The sequence below is a fragment of the Colobus angolensis genome, unplaced genomic scaffold, assembly GCF_000951035.1.
Source record: "Colobus angolensis palliatus isolate OR3802 unplaced genomic scaffold, Cang.pa_1.0 Scaffold194, whole genome shotgun sequence".
In the NCBI taxonomy this organism is placed as follows: Eukaryota; Metazoa; Chordata; class Mammalia; order Primates; family Cercopithecidae; genus Colobus; species Colobus angolensis.
Genome location: NW_012115088.1, coordinates 3083103 through 3089779, shown reverse-complemented (window position 1 = coordinate 3089779; position 6677 = coordinate 3083103). Strand labels below are relative to the sequence as shown.

The window sequence follows — 6677 nt, the reverse complement described above, 5'->3', positions numbered from 1 at the left end:
AGAGTTACTATATGACCTAGCATTTCCTATCCTCTGTATATACCTCAAAGAAATGAAACGACATGTCCATACAAAAACCTGTACACAGATATTCATAGAAACATTATTTATAATGGCTGAAAAGTAGAAACAACTCAAAGATCCATCAACTGATGAATAAGAAAATGTGGCATACCCATACAATGGAATATTATTCATCAATAAAAAGAAATGAAGTACTGATACACACTACAACATAGATGAACCTTGAAAACATTATGCTAAGTAAAAGAAAACAGTCACAAAAGATCACATACTATATGATTGCATTGATGTGGAATTTCCAGAATAGAAAAATTTATAGAAACAGAAAATAGATTAGTGGTTGTCTAGGGCTGAGGAGTTGGAGGGACTGGAGAGTGAGAGTAACTGCAATGGATATAAAGTTTCTTTTGGGGATGATGAAATTGTTCTAAATTTAGGTTGTGGTGATGATTGCACAACTCTGTGAATATCCTAAAAACTACTAAATCGTATACTTTAAAAGGATGTATTTTATGATACGTGAATTATATTTCAATAAAGCCATTAAAATAATACTGAAGTTCATTTTCCCTTTTATGGTAGAGTAATGAATTAAATCCAGATCTAACTGGGTCTAACACTATTTGGAGTGACACAAATGAAGGATCAGAACCCAGGAGGTGAATATTTATTCCACATCTATCAACTACTAGTTTTGAGATCTTGAGCAAATCACTGAGTGACTTTAGCCTCAGTTTTCTTATTTGGAAAAAAAAAAGAGCATAACTACTCCACTGGACCGTTTTGAGAACTAAATTCAATAGCACATCAAAAAAGCACCTCATATGCTTCCCAACAGGTGCCCAATATTCTCTTTTCTCCCCTTCTTTCCTATCTTCTGCATCCTACCCATGATCTAAAACTTTTTACTCTTTATTATGAAAATGTTCATACTAATAGAACAGTGGAAAGATAAATGAATGCCTTTGCACCCACACACATTTTCATCAATTGTCAACCCAAGGGTAAACTCACTTCATTTTTATATGTGACCCCCACCCCACACAGCACATTCCTTCCACGTTCCCCCTTCCCTGCCCAGATTATGTCAAAGCAAATCTCATTCATCATATCATTTGTAAATATTCTGGTACGTACTTATTTAAAAAGTACATTTTTTGGTAAACAAATGTAATAGCATTACCATAGATAACAATCATACTCTAATATAAACAAATATCTAATTAGTTTTCCAATATCCCTGTTTATCTAGGAAAATTATCTTTGGACAAGTCAGGCTAAGCAAGACTCCATACATTGCAACTGATGGACACTCTTATACATTTCTCTTAATTATTACATTTCTCTTAATCTATAGCTTCTGTTCCTCCGCTTCCATTTTTCTCTTATGCTTTTTGTTGTTCAGGAAACCTGGGCCTTTTGAGCTTTTTATCTTGTAAGTTTTCCACAGTCTGTATTCTTCCCTTCACATTCTTGTTATGTGGTTTGAAACGTTCCTCTGCTCTTTGTAATTCCCATAAACTGGTAGTTAGATCTGGATTAAAGTTTTCTGTTGTTTTTGTTTTTGCCAATACTACTTGAGAGAGAATGGTTATCGTTTCATCTGGAGGCACATAATGTCCCACTCCAGTGATGTTGGCAGCACTGATAATTATTGCTTAGATCCATTAATATACTAACCATTGCCAAATGGTAATTGTCTAATTTCATCATTCTACATTCATTTATATACTGGAATACTTCTGTAAAGAGAAGTTTCCCGTCCTCAAATATTTGGCTACCTTTAAGTGTAACTTGTATAGAAAAAGCAGATCAAATATTTGATTTTTTCCCTCTACTTTTACTAATTTTTTAAAATAAGAACTTTGGTCCCCTAACATCCCCTAAAAATGATTAATGAAGGCTTCTTTTTGATGAACATGTGGATTTTAAAATATTTGCTGTAACTCACTATATTGAGGTTATTATCCTTACTCATCTTTAAATCTTCTCAACTCTTCCCAGTGGAAGATTATTTATGCTAGCTGCGAGCTCTTTTGACACAATCTTAGTGATCTTTGGTAGTGTTCTTGCCTTCTGGTACAAGATATAGCTATTTCAGGCACTTTTTGTATATGCCTTGCTCCAGACCTGGAATCAACTATTATTCTAAAGGAACCTGATTCCTCTTAATGTGAAATGGTGAAACCCCATCTCTACCAAAAATAAAAAAATTAGCCGGGCGTGCTGGCATACACCTGTTATTCCAGCTACTCAGGAGGCTGAGGCAGGAGAATCGCTTGAACCTGGGAGGGGGAGGGTGCAGTGAGCTGAGATCATGCCACTGCACTGTAGCCTGGGGACAGAGTGAGACTCCGTCAAAAAAACAAAACAAAACAAAATAAAACCTTAAAGACGAGAATGTGGACACACACCCGGAGTACTAATTCTATTGGGTTGGTAATAAGTGGATAAACTAAGAAATATCTTCTTTTTTGAAATTTCAAAATATTTACTTATTGAAGAAAGCAACATGACAACAAAATTGATCTTTACCTTCTATCCCTTTGTACCTATGTGTATCTAGCAGAAAATTCTTAGCTCTGGCTGTGGGCATACAGAAACTTCCTATGGATGATTATGTTCAAATGTTTATTTACTTTCCCCAGAATAAATTGGGGGACTGGCATTGTCTGGATTGATCACAGGACAGATACTCGCAAAGCTCCATCTTGAGTTTCATGTTTATGAGCAAACAATGGATGCAGTGGCTAAAAGAAATTTTTTGTGTGTAGATATGACACCCATCACTAATGTTATAAAAATAAATGAACCTCATACCTATATCCACGAAAATTCCCACTCTGTGCAGTTGGGGACTCACCTAGAGAACAGGCAAAGCCATGGTGCTGGCAGCAAAGACCTTTCATTTTCTGGAATCTACAGTCCAGCAGCCTCGATCTGAAGGAAGTACAATGTCCCCCTGTCGATTCACAGATTCCTTACAAATGCCCACATCGACCTCCAGTAAAGTGGCTGGAAGTGAAGGGAGGGGCACCCAGGACACACAGTGCAAATGTGAACCTTTCAGCTTGCTCCTTCCTATTCTGGCTGAAATTCCCACATGGACACTCCTCTGGTCTTCAGAAATGGTGAGAAGTTTGTTGGCTGTGTCCACATCCAAGGTCATATCTACTTGAAACTTCTTCATCCTTGGGTTCATTTTTATAATTGATTTCAGCTTGAGCTCTAGTTCCTTGATGGTGGAAACCAGCGCCCTCAGCTTGAACTTGGGCTTGACCAAGTTCTTCTGAGAGACCACAGAGCAGAAGGGGCACCATAAACCTTCCCCGTGGGGCTCCTTCTGCAGTGAATTGATGCATTGGAGGCAGCAGACGTATCCACATTTCAGTTGCACAGGTTCTTCAAGACCATTTGGACAGGTAGGACATCTAATTATTTCTTTAAAGTGTTCAGCCATGGCAAATGTCTCTTCTTCCCAAGCTTCTCCCTCTGCCTCCCTGTCTGCAGTGGCTTCTACAGACAGCTCAGATCGAGAAATATCTATTTAAATTTTTTTTTATATAATTCAGACTTGGAGAAAAGATGCAAAAAAACAAAACAAAACAAAAAACACTGTATACCCTTCCCCTGGTTTGCCCGAATGTTAATGGTTAATGTGATAATGTCAACATTGTTGGTTCGTATTTTGCATTACCATTTTGGTTGACACTTTGCCTTACCATTTTTTTCTCTCTCATCTGTGTGCATGTTGAGGGGGTGTGGGTGTGAGGGTGGATGTGTGTGGGGTGAGTGTTCTCTTCTTTACATATAAAATTTCCTCAGAACCACTGAAAAGTAAGTTGCAGATATGATGCTCCTTTGTCCCTAAACACTTTAGAGTATAGGACGTTTTCTTACATGATCAAAGTATGATGATATAATACTAATGCACAACCTTGTTTAAATTTCCCCAATTATCTGAAATACTGTTGTTCATAGTAAAAGAATATCCTAGATCCCACGTGCCATTCAATTGTCATTTAAAAAAAAAATGTCTTTTAACCTGAAACAGTTTTCAGTCTTTCCTTGATTTATGACCTTCATGTTTTTGAAAAGTATGGGCCAGTTATTTTTTAGAAGGCCCCTCAACTGGTATTTTCCAGTGTTTGCTTATGATTATATGCAAGTTATGCACTTTGGAAAGAATAACACAGAAGTGATATATTTATGTTAGGCCATTTTTGTTACTATAAAGGTATACCTGAGTCTAGGTAATTTATTTTAAGAAGAGGTTTAATTGACTCATGGTTCTGCAGGCTGTACAGGAGCCACGGTGCTGGCATTTGCTCCTGGTGAAGGCTTCAGGAGTCATGGCTCTAGGCTCTGTGGAGCCACCATTTCACATGGCCAGAGCGGGAGCAAGAGAGTGAGGAGGAAGGTCACACACACTTTTCAACAACCAGATCTCACATGTACTAACTGAACAAGAACTAACATCACCAAGAGGATGGTGCTAAACCATTCATGAGGGATCTGCCCCCAATCCAATCAGCTCCCACCAGGCCCCAACTCCAACATTGGGGATTACATTTCAACATGAGATTTGGATGAAACAAACATCCTGTATCAGTATTCTTTTCATTCTTTTCATATCAAAAGACACGTGATGTTGTTTTTCCTCTCACTGGAAGGTATTAACCTTGATCACCTGGTTCAGGTGGTATCATCCAGGTTTCTCCAGTGAAAAGTGGCTCCTTTTGTTAATTAATAAGTATCTTCTGGGGAATATCTTGGAATTCATCAAAATTTTACCTGCAAATTTTAACATTCTTTGCTGACACCCGACTACATCAACTACTATGACAGTAGCCAATTTGTGGCTTTCTAATTCCATCATTCCTTCTAAATTTATTCGTTGGTAGTATACTATGCATTCTCCTTCACCTAATGTATGGATGTATATATATATCAGTATGGACATATGGATTATTTTATTTAATGGGCTATAACACATTATCAACATTTTTTTTTTATGCTTGAATTTTCCCAGATTTTGCCAGGAGAAACCCTGATAATCTGGTTCCTGTATCCTTTTGACAAGTCCCATCATTATTTGAATGTATCTTTGCTTTCTGGCACTAAAAAATATTCCAACTACGCAGCCATAAAAAAGAACAAAATCCTGTCCTTTGCAACAACATGGATGCAGCTGGAGGCCATTATCCTAAGCCAATTAATGTAGGAACAGATAAGCAAATACCACATGTTCTCACTTATAAGTGGGAGCTAAGCATTAGGCACACATGGCCATAAAGATGGGAACAATAGACACTGGGGACTATTAGAGTGGGGAGAGAAAAAGAGGGGCAAGTGCTGCAAAACTACTCATTGGATACTATGTTCACTACCTGGTTGATGGGATCTTTCCTACCCCAAACCTCAGTGTCATGCAATACACTCATATAACAAACCTGCACATGTACCCCCCGAAGTTATTTGTTAAAAAAAGATATTCCAGACTCAACTTGTACTTTCTTAGTACAGTCCCAAATTCAGCCATTTCTCCAAGGAGACTTGGTTCCTTTTAAAAGAAAATGCTATTTAGAAAACACTATCTGGGCTCTAGTTGTGCTCACTGCCACTAGAATGGGCATTTTATTTTTTAAAATACAAAAATACTGAGTTCTTCATGATGTTTCTGATTTGAAATCAGGATTGTAATATTTTTACTTACATTTATTGACCTTACATATATATATTTCCTTTCCCCTATGCCAAAAATTTTAGTTCTTAAAGATACCAACGTAAGTACTTCTTCTGTATATCACGCAAAGCATACACAACAGTTTCATTATAATTATATCAGCACTATCATTAACAACACGATTACTAAAAACACTTTCAGACTGTGGTGCTGTTCTCTCTGTCCTTAGAGTACCTTCCACTAGAGACAATCAAATCACTGTTGATAATGGCTTAGAGTAATTCATCTCAGCGTATTTATGCAAAAAATTGAAATGCAGTTGTGCTCATTTGTTTCATTTTGTTTTGGATAATAAGAAATTAGTGTTTTAAGATTTAACTTTGTTTTTAAATTATATAGGATATTTAAATTGTTCCAAAGTCAAATATTCAAAATTCTAAGAGGCAAGCTTCTATCCCTATCTTCTCCTCTCTTTACCTTTTTTTAATTTCTACCCCCATATCATCTCTTCTACCACAGGCAACTTTTAAAAACAATATGATGTGTGTGCACATGCATGTGGGTGTGTGTATTTTACAGTAGGGCAGGTTTTGCTATTGTTGTTTGGGTTTTCATAGAAGCAAATGTGGGCTGGGCGCGGTGGCTCATGCCTGTAATCCCAGCACTTTGGGAGGCTGAGTGGATCACCTGAGGTTGGGAGGTCGAGACCAGCCTGACCAACATGGAGAAACCCCATCTCTACTAAAAATACAAAATTAGCTGAGTGTGGTGGTGCATGCCTGTAATTCCAGCTACTTGGGAGGCTGAGGCAGGAGAATCACTTGAACCCAGGAGGTAGAGGTTGCAGTGATCCAAGATCGCACCATTGCACTCCAGCCTGGGCAACAAGAGTGAAACTCCATTTCTGCCCCCATCTCCCCAAAAATAGAATCAAATATGCATCTATATTTTCATTACACTTACTTAG

At 37.6% G+C, this 6677-nt stretch overlaps 1 protein-coding gene and 1 pseudogene across 1 annotated transcript in view; both read right to left on the bottom strand.

Annotated features, from left to right (window-relative positions):
* LOC105510919 (chromosome unknown open reading frame, human C8orf34) overlaps window positions 1–6677 on the bottom strand; it is a 500972-nt gene that overhangs the window by 316954 nt on the left and 177341 nt on the right. The gene's annotated exons all lie outside the window — the stretch shown is intronic.
* Window positions 2660–3484, bottom strand: LOC105510936 (annotated as a pseudogene).